The sequence below is a fragment of the Benincasa hispida genome, chromosome 4 (genome assembly GCF_009727055.1).
Source record: "Benincasa hispida cultivar B227 chromosome 4, ASM972705v1, whole genome shotgun sequence".
Taxonomy (NCBI): domain Eukaryota; kingdom Viridiplantae; phylum Streptophyta; class Magnoliopsida; order Cucurbitales; family Cucurbitaceae; genus Benincasa; species Benincasa hispida.
Genome location: NC_052352.1, coordinates 68,489,596 through 68,500,277, shown reverse-complemented (window position 1 = coordinate 68,500,277; position 10,682 = coordinate 68,489,596). Strand labels below are relative to the sequence as shown.

Here is a 10,682-nt window from a genome sequence, read left to right as displayed (position 1 = left end):
TATGCTGAGCATATTAGGTGCAGAGAGTTATGACTTGATTCTGTATTCTATCATATAGTCCTGGAATCTTAAGTCCATGTACTCCCCACCTCGATCTGATCGTAGTGTCTTAATTGTTTTACTAACTGGTTCTCAAGCTCAGCCTATATTCTTTGAACTTTTCAAAAGAATCAACTTGTGATGCATTAGGTAATATGACCATACCTTGAATAATCATCAATAAACTGATGAAATATTCATACTCACCTCGAGGCTTTGACATTTATCGATCCACAGAGGTTCGAATGTACGAGCTCTAAGGGTATTTGTGGCTCTGAGACCTTTTCTAGTAAAAAGATCTCTTAGTCATTTTTCCCTCTAAGACAAGAGCTCGCACTGGAAGGTAAGAATTGTCTGCTTAACTGATTATAGTAGTTCATTCTCTAACCAATCTCTCAATGCCTATTGAGATTATTGTGACCAAGTCTTAAGTGCCATAGATAGGCATTAGAAAAACATTTTGTTCTTTATATTCTGATTTCGACTGTTCATAACACTCTCAGTATTTTAAGACAAATTTTGCTTTAGTTGTCTTAACTTATATAAAGTTGTCTTCCAAGTATATAACAGATAAAATTTGAATACCTTTTCTGAAAATGAATGCTTCATTAACTTCAAAAGATATTTTATACATTGTTCCATAATATAAGCGATAGATATTAAATTCCTCTTCATAAGAGGTGCATACAAAACATCTTTAAGTATGATATATCTATCGTTGAAAACAACTTCAAGTCTCCCACTGCTTCGGCCAAGACAACCTCTCCTGTTCCAACCTTGAGGTGATCTTGCCTTCTTCAATCCTTTTTCCAGGAACTAGTTTCCTGAAAAGAGAAGCAAATATGTGTAGTGGCTCCTGAATCCAATATCCAGGTTGAGGTATCATTCTCCACTAAAACATGTCTCAACAACTAGTAAATCATATTTACCTCTGTGTTTTCTTTCGAGGCAAGAGCCTGAGCACATTCCTCAGTAAAGACAAATCTCAAGTCCATCTATTACTAGTGTTGAATTCATATTGTTTTTCCATGTTGAGTAATTATCGCCGTTTAGTTCTTCAGAAGCTAAGAGTTTGATCTAAGGAGCTAGTCATGCTGAAAAGAAAAACATATCCTTTTAGTAAAACATTAATCTGTTTAAATCCAATCAAGTTTAGCAAAAAAATCTAATAATGTACCCTTCATTATTATATTTTGCAACGATATTTCAATGGTTTAGAATAACCTCCACCGAGGGGTGATCGACTATTCCTCCGTTGAACAAGACTATCTTGACTAGATATTATCACCAGAATAACTCTTATTCTATAGTAACTTAGTTATCGCTACTTTGGTCAACAATTAATAACACTTAGTAATTCTCGAAGTGTGACCTCCATTTTTAGACCTCAAAAGATCGGAATCATTATGCTCCTGAAGTTTGGAAAGACAAGAATGAAAACGGACCTGAGAGACCCTATCTATTTCTAGAGTTCGCGGAGTTCCGAATCCTATAATTACAGCCCTCTGATTGGTAAGTCGCTCCAGGGCAGACATGCAGGCGCATTATAGGAATCTCACAGTGCAACCTAATGGAAGAGACCGTAGGATGTGTTGACACACTTTCTTCTCCCACTTACTATGAACAACTTCCTCTATTCCACCTTGGTATTAACTCATGCAAACACTCTCTGAATGAAGTCCACTCCCAGGATGGCCAAAACCAAGCATGAATCTCACGGTGTGAACTCTTAGGGACGCTAGAGCTAAAAGTACATTACTTCTCTATAGCTGAAGTTTTCTAGACGGTTAGGGTATAAAATACTTAGCGATAACATTTTGGCTAATTAAACATATCCTAAGTCTAGGTGATTCATTCGAGTATAACTTTTATACTGGATTTTTAACCTACGATGTCTAGGTGATAACAAATTTATTACCTCACACCGCTCACGCATGCTCATAAAACCGGTTTAACCTAACTCAGACGCCGGCTCGATCTCCAGGTAGTAGGTGTTCTGACCGTCAACTTAAAAACCTTCAACCTTTGTCATCTTATCTGACTTTTTGCCAAGATCTTGTCGGTGAGTTTTCTTGTAACTTCGGTTTTACAAGATATCGACCTATTTTCTATGAAAAATAGGATTGTTCGATGGTTAACCCTAAATGAGCATGCATCTTAACTTTGTTATAGATTTTAGAAGTCTAGGTTATTTATATACAATTATAACCTAGAGCATTCATCTTAACATGCTTCTTCAATCAAACATGCTTTAATTATACACTTATATTAAAACGAAGCATGCATAGTATATATTTTATAACACTATAAGATATAACAAATGCATGTCACATACTTTTACTATGGGGCTTTTAAAACTATATGGCATAACTATATGCACACATGAATCAAGAAAATTACAACTTTGTGAAGAAAAGAAAAGGAAACACCCAAACCTACTCAAAATTCCATTCCTTATTTTCATCTCTTTTCTCTCTCTCGGTTCTCTTCATCCACCGGGTCCCACAACTCGGTTCTGAGTCCAAAGGATAGTAGGTCAACTCTAGTGGTGGTCCAAAAGAGTTTGAGTTGAGATTCAACGAGGAGAAGCGGCTTTCGGGAGCTTCAAAGGTAGCATCTCTACACTTTTAATTCACTGTTTTTCCTTCATGATGCATGCTTATTTCTTTTAATTTAAGAGCAATTAGAGTGTAATTAGGTCTCAATTCCATTCCGTATGTCTCAAGTTCCATCAATTTTTACTCTGTTTTGCAGGAAACTAAGTCATCGCTTGTGATCAAGGCTCAACGAGAAACTGAACAATGCATCTCTATCACATTGCGCTCGTCAATCAACAATGAAGAGACGATTAATGCAATGACGGCGCAATGCGACAGTCGATCCAAAGCTGAGTTTCAACCGCATGCGGTAATAAAAACAACACCGCATGCGAGGAATCGATCAAAAGATGTAGCTGAGCAACGCAAACGCGGAGGATTGTGACACGTGTACAACTAACCGTTGTGCAGATTTGACGGTCTGATTGCATAACAGAAGGAATATTTATTCCTCCATCTTCACAATTTCCATAACAAGAAGTGGGATCCACAAGCCAAGAGTCAAAGCTTTTCACCTATAAATACCCCCATAGAATTCAGAGATGATATACTTGATACGGGTAATTGCTGCTGGATTATTGAGAGAAAGGCTGAGCTGAGTACTGATCGGAAGAAATCCGGGAAGAGAAGAGACAAGGCCAAGAGGTAAGTCTTAGTACGAATATACCAGATCCTTGCTGTGAAGCTCTGTGCTTAGATCCCTGCTACCGGTTGAGCAAGCCTGAGAGGGAAGCTCATCCATCCGTTCACTTCATCCACGCCGGCAAGCAAATCTCCATCCAGATCGGCGCTAAGACGTTGACGCTTATTTGTATTTGTTTCTAACTTTATTTCATCAAGTGTATTTCATCTTCTTAATCTCTTCATTCACAAATCATGTATCAGACGCTAAATAGTTTTATTGAATGTCTCGATCACTTTCATTACCACTTTTCTATCTATTTTCGCTCCTCCATTAATCGATTTCTCCATGAAGTTTTCTTAATACCTTGGTAATGAATATGGATTAGACGAGTAACTTAAACTGTGCTAAAGAGATAAATGCGTTTAGTTAAAGCATGCTAGATGACATCTTCACCTGTGAGAGCAAAAGTGAAGATGTCATTCTGATCTGTCGAGAGAAGGTTAAAAGAATGCGTTAATTAAAGCGAGTAGTACTTCCAGAGATGGAAGCAACCTTGCGTTCATTACGTTCATCCCTGTTTCACCACAGAGATGTGGGAACGTGGCCGATCACCGAGAGGTGTATGCCAAGGGAAAAACAGAACAATACTTATATCTTTAACGCAATTAAGGAACTCGCGCTGTTTATATTAATTATCTTTTCTGTTTCTNACAATACTTATATCTTTAACGCAATTAAGGAACTCGCGCTGTTTATATTAATTATCTTTTCTGTTTCTGCTTCGTACATAAGACTTGTCACCACATTACACGATCTTTGCATAATCTTCACAGCCAGCCTTGACCTCAGTATCTTGTATCATGAATCCTGTATCTTGTATCATCTTAGCTTAGATTTATTTTATCGCAATTTACTTTAACGCAATTTATGTATTATCGCATTTTTACCGTTTTACTTTACTTTATCGCATGTTTAATTTCTTACACAAATTCTTTTATAAATTGAAAAACCCCTGGTCACATATATCACAAGCACAATGCAATAACCTAAAACAGTCCCTGTATTCAACCTCAGATCACACCGAGAAACTTGCGGTGAAATTATACTTGGTTTCAACGCAAGGAAATTTGTGACAACGCACAACATACTACAAGAACATTCGTTAATAACGCATATCTAGAAGTAGTATCACATCTCATCGCATAAAATCTATGTCACAACAAATTTATAACGCATAAGATTACATTTTGCGTTTACAATGGTCAGGGGTCCAAGAAGTCTTGTTCCTGAGCTTGTGGGAGGAACCTTGCATGGGATGGTCAGAGGGTCGACGGGCCTAGCTTCTAAGCCCATGAGAGGGAGAATTATGTGCACATAAGTTTATGAATGTTATAAATGTGAAATCTTAACTATCTACCGTGTGTGTAGGTAAGTTTGTGAAAAGCTTTCATTCAGGATGGAGGTTTGCGTAGTAACCTCAAGTTATGATGTTTGTAAGTTGAATAGACTTATAGAGTTATGATTCCACTCACTGGGCTTTAAAGCTCATGCTTTATTTTCATGTTTTCCTTGCAGGTAGCAAAAGAGTCCAGGTTGCAGGAAGTGGTCGAGGTCTGCCACAAGATAGAATAATTACTAGAATAAAGTTTGTAGTCGGGATGGGGCTGCTATTGTAAAACACAGTTTAAAATGTATAAACTTGTTTCCTAAACAAAGTTGCAATTTCCTTTATTTCATTAAATTTTCCGCTGCAAAATTAATTGTTTTAAAGGATACTAGTAAGAATGGGCAATAGATGTCATGAAAGAACGATATCTGTTGTCTTCACGCCTCCTTATAGGTAAGAGATGAAACCTGGGAATAGGTGTGATAGGTAGGGTCTCTCCCGATGACGTGATGGAGCATCGGGAGTTCCCCGATGATGTAAAGGCTCGTCGGGAGTTTATAAGGAACTCCCGACACGTAAAGAAGTGTGTTAGGAGTCCAACCTTAGGAACTCTCGATGATTAAAGAAGCCATCGGGAGTTCCTAAGGAACTTCGGATGCATGAAGAAGTTCTAAGGAACTCCCGACGCTCTTTTTAATCGTCGGGAGTTCTAAGGAACTCCCGACAGATCTCCAAATGCCCATCGGGCGGCATCGAGAGATCCCAGCTGGTAAAAACCCAGAATCCCCTTCCCCATTCTTCTTCTTCTGCATCACTCAAGTTTTTAGAACCCTAGCCGCCGCCCCTTCCCCTTCCCCTTCCCACTTGCGCCACAACTGCCCTTTCCCCCTTGCACCACCTCGTATTTCCTTCCCCTTCCCTCTTCGCCGTTGCCCATTCCCCTTCCCCTTCCCCCTTCATGCCGCCGCCGGTCACTTCTTCCCCATTAACTCTTTCATTTAACCCAAACTAGAAACCCCTTCTCTTCACACCTCTTCTCCTTTTCGTTGTCGTCGCCATTCCATTGCTACCCCTTCCCCATTGTGGTTCTGTAAATTAAATCTAATGTTTCTTGCATATGGTTTTTTTCCTTCCTTGTTGCACTAATTGATATTGGCCCATTTCATTACATTACAATTTTCGCAATTTGGTGGATTGTGGATGTTATTGTTGATTGTAGATGTTATTGTGAATTGTGGATGTTATTGTGAATTGTGGAATGTGGATGTTACATATAATTAATATTATGGATATTATTGTGAATTATGGATTATGGATTGTGGATTTTATTGTGAATTATGGATTATGGATGTTACAATTTCTGCAATTTGGTGGATTGAGTCTTTTTTTTTTCCTTTTTAATTCTTAAGGTTAGGGATTTAGTGACTTTCTTGACTAAAACTAATTTAAAATATATTTCAAATTTACTATGATGTTTGTGAGATGTTGACACATGTATAAGTAAAATGATACATCATATAGTTTTCACCTTTGTTAATTCAACTAACTTAACGTAGAAAAATTGAACTTTATACCCCTAAACTCTCTACCCCTAAAATCACTTTGGTTTTCAAGCCAAATCAATAATAGTAAGGGAAAAAAAAGGGACCCCTTTTACTTATTACTTAATTTTGGACTTAGCTTAGGGGCAAAAAAATGAATAACATTAGTGGCAGAAAAAGTCAAATCACCTATTAGAGATTATTTAAAATTTTAAATTCTCCAAACAAACTTGGAATTGTTTATTAAATTAATCAAAATTCATGCTTAATAAAGACTTTGTACTTTATCCTCTAATCTAGGTTATTGTTTTGGAATACAAGTTGGTTAGAAAAGATTTATTTTTAAGGATGAATAAAACATGGATTAAACTAAGGAATAAGTTATCAGTGGAGTATAGAGAAGGAGTATCCCAGTTTTTGGATATGGCGAAGTTTCATGTTAATGATTCCGGATGAATAAGATGTCCATACACGAATTGTAGGAATTCAATTTGGGAAAAATTAGATATCATGGAACGACATCTATTAACATATGGAATATATCCCTCATACTGTGAATCGGTATATCATGGAGAGCCAGTAATCTTATCTAGAGGTTTTGAAAGTCATACAACTCATTCAATACAAAATGTCGAAGTAGATAGTATAGAGGGTAATGTTGTCAAAGAAAATGAGATGTTGAATCATATAAACGATCTACAAGTTCCAACTGAAAACGAAGATGAAAATGAAGAAGGAATTGATAATGAAATGTCCTCGAATGGTCAAGAAAGAGATACCACGAACTCATTCGAGGATTTAATGACCGAAGAACGTAATGAATTATACCCTGGTTATTCACAATTTTCGTCCTGGAACTTTTTAGTGAAGTTGATGCATATCGAAGTTTTATTGTAGGATGTTGTTCGGAGATGAGGTTGGACGATTGTTCAAGATGTCGTGCTCTAGACGTTGTTTTCTTTTCTGTATTTATTGACGTTATTTTCATTTTATTTCTTCCATGTATTTCTGAAAACAGATTTCTTTTATTTTTTTTTATTATTTTTTTTATTTTTAGTATCGACATTGTTTTATTGTGATATTGTAACTTTTCATTTATTTGTTACAGTATAGACTTCATTTTCTTTGTTTTATTTAGTATGTGAATCTATTTGAGTTGGTTAATGATGCATTAAAGGTTATTCAGATCAAGTTTAAAAAAATTACAAATTATAAATTAAAAAAAATTAAAAGCCAATATTCAACTAATGATGGAACTCCCTATGCATATTTTAGTGCGTCTGGAGTTCCCTTAACTTCTGACAAATCAAACAAATCGTGGGGAGTTTGAGAACTCCCGACGCATAAAACAGGGCATTGGGAGTTGTTCGAGAACTTCTAATACATAGAATAGGGCATTGGGAGTTCTCAAACAACTCTCGATGTAACGACCCGACTCTCTAGTGTGGGATTGATGTCCTAATTCTTCGGAGGCTCGTAGTTTGTAATATATACACATTGTTATGAATAAAATAAGTGTTATTTCATTCTGGCATTTACTCATATCCAATAAACAAAGCTTCATGGTTATCGTATGTAAACTTAAACATGTATATGAGATATACAAGTGGATCATGCCATAAGTGATAACCTAAATAGGTTTGTAGTATAAGGATTAAGGTGGGATATCTGATCCTGGTGACACTACAGATACAACCCGCTTTGTAGAGGTTTGCAAATGTTGTGAACTACTATAGATGATAGATCCTGACCATTCAGGTGGAGAAATGCGAGTGGGGGTGTCCTATACAAAGAGTTTGTATAAGACCGGACCACGAGATGATTCGTCTCTATATATAACACCGTTGATACTGGAGACTTACATCTCACCTAAACGACCATAGGTGACATGACTTTAATCCTAAGTGTTTTAGGAACTCTTGCCTTTGTGGACGATCCTTTGACTAGTATGGGTGAGAGTGGCTAGATTGCCAACTTAACATGCCTATCTTTTGGGGGACTTGTGTGATTTGGAAGCTGGAAACTTAGTTACAAAAGATGGAATTCACTACTTCTCTGAAGCAGTGGTATGTAGATAGATTGCTCCCTTAAGGGCTGATTCCAGGGCTTGTACATAGTGGCCATAACTTCTCTTTGGAAGAGAGGACTTAGTCATAGTAGGACTATGAATTATGTTCATTAGAGGGATCAGTGGTAGTTAAGGAGTTAGATGTAACTAAATGGGCATAACGGTTGTTGGCCGAGTTGTACTTACGAGCGATCTGTGAAAGGTTATGACATTGTTGATTGGTTAAGATGGACACATAATATATCTATAGTAAGGAGAGTTCAGTTGCCGGTCTTTAATGGAGTGCCTGGCAGTTAACAGATGGTGGATCCCATGACTAAAGAGTTTAGTCAGTTATTCATGTACCATTGGAACTTCGAGCTACAAGTCTATAAGATCCTCTTGGTGGCTCAATGGATTCAAGTTGAGAATAAGTTCTTGGTGTTGATTTGAAATGTTCAAATTGACAAGGGGTAATTCGATTATATATGATATGATCGGTATGATGTATGAGATATATCAAGTGGAGGGTTAATGCAAATGAGATTTACATTAAGGACCATGGAATAGAAAAAGAGCTATGGTTATATGTTTCATGAGATGAAATATTAAAACTATAGGTTATAAATATAGTATGGCAAGTTGGTTATCATTTATATTTATGATAATATTAATTATTGGATAGTTATCTCGTTTTCTCTAATAAACAATTGAGTGGAAGATTATTGGTGGTTCATGGTAATTGTGAGATAAAAGGAAAAATATTTTCCTAATTTTAGTAATGTTGAATTGAGATTTCCATTCTCGGAATCACAGAAAGGTTGTCAGATAAATTAGATTTACTAAACGACAGCTTGGAGAGACTAAACGATCGTTGAGTGTTTTTATACGATAGACACTCAGCTAGTCGATTAGCTAAACGATCGCATAGCTTTTGCTAAACGATTATATATCTTTTGTTAAACGATTGGGCATCGTCTACATGATACATCTCCCACTTGCTCAATCATTTACACGATTATTCTTCCTCCGGTCTCTGCCTCTAACCAAGTCCATATAGAGCCCACACTTCTAGATTCTCACACCGAGAATACCAAGGTAACCTTTATGGTGGTGTCATACTCAACTCGACACTAGTTGAGGTTCTGTGGAGGCCATTCGTTGCGTTCGGGGTGTTCGTGATCTTGGAGATCGTTGTGTTCAAGTTCATTGTGATTGTGCAGTGTAGCGGTCGTGGTGTATGAGCATTTGAGTATTTCCGTGTTGCTGTGAACGAGCGTTCGTGATCAAGGGTCTTGGAGATGTGTCTTCAAAGATATGTGAATTCTTCCGTTGATCATGTAGTAAAGCCTGTTGTAATTTCTGTTTTGTGAATAGCCTGTTGTTTCCGTTTGTGACTGTAATTGTATATGTTCATATACTGTCGAAATTTGGAACGATCATTCCGCTGCTCATGGAAATCCTCATGTTCGATTTTCTTCAATTGCTATCAAAGCCAGGTTGTTCTGATATTCCAAATTTCACTTCTGTTTTGAACTTCTTTTACAGTCATGGTGGATTTTCTGCATTGCGTTTAATTGTTAAGTGCATTTGTGGATGGCATTAATGGATGTTTACGGGTTAATTGCCTATGTTTAAAGCTTTCTTTAAATTACAAAGTGTTAATTTGTAAGGGCCCCTGTGTTTTTGGGCATAATTATCATGCTATTGAGTCTGTAATTCAAAGTGTTTGAGTTAGTCGAGTCGTTTGTAATGAAGTTTCGAAGCATGGTGATGCAACTCTCAGTGAAGAAGAAGACTAAGGGTTGGTCGTGTCGTGTAGCCTCAGGTAAACGATCGTTGGGATTTAACTAAAAGAACGTGGACATTTTTTTGTACGATCGTGTAGTATTTACTAAACGATCGTTTAGCTAATGTTAAATGATGAGGTAAATCGTTTACTCTATCGCGTAGTCTTGGTTGCCCAATCGCGTAGACGCTGGAGGTAGACGATCGTAGTGGGAGCATATGATGCTCATCGTTTAGAAGAAGGTGCACGCTAAACGATCGTGTAGTTAGCATGTTCATCACATAGTCACTAACTACACGATCACACGTTATATGATACGAAGGCGCTCGCTTAACGATCATTTAGACGAGTGTGCTTCATTGCATTGTAGTCATTTAGACAGTCGTATAAGGTTTGTGTTGCAGAGCGCGCTGCACGATCACGTACCTCGTGCTTTATCGCATAGCAAAAGATATAGGATTGTTGCTAAATGATCGTTTAGCTCGGGAAGCGTAGGTAAATGATTGAGCAAAGCGTTTGTTCTTTCGTTTAGATGATCAAGGGGTATTTGGTACATGATCAGTGGAGACGTGTTACTTCGCTCGGACGGTTCCAAGACTTGGTTCGCCTGTTTGAACCGGAGGCTTCTTTGCTTTTGTAATAGTTAGCATTGTATTT

General features: G+C 37.3%; 1 long non-coding RNA gene across 1 annotated transcript in view; it reads left to right on the top strand.

Annotated features, from left to right (window-relative positions):
• Window positions 1–4,976, top strand: part of LOC120076793 — a 21,375-nt gene extending 16,399 nt beyond the window's left edge. The window contains exons 2-3 of the long non-coding RNA XR_005481643.1: window positions 4,528–4,754; window positions 4,837–4,976. This is a non-coding gene — a long non-coding RNA (uncharacterized LOC120076793). The remainder of the gene's footprint in view (window positions 1–4,527; window positions 4,755–4,836) is intronic.
• The last annotated feature ends 5,706 nt before the right edge of the window (window positions 4,977–10,682 follow it).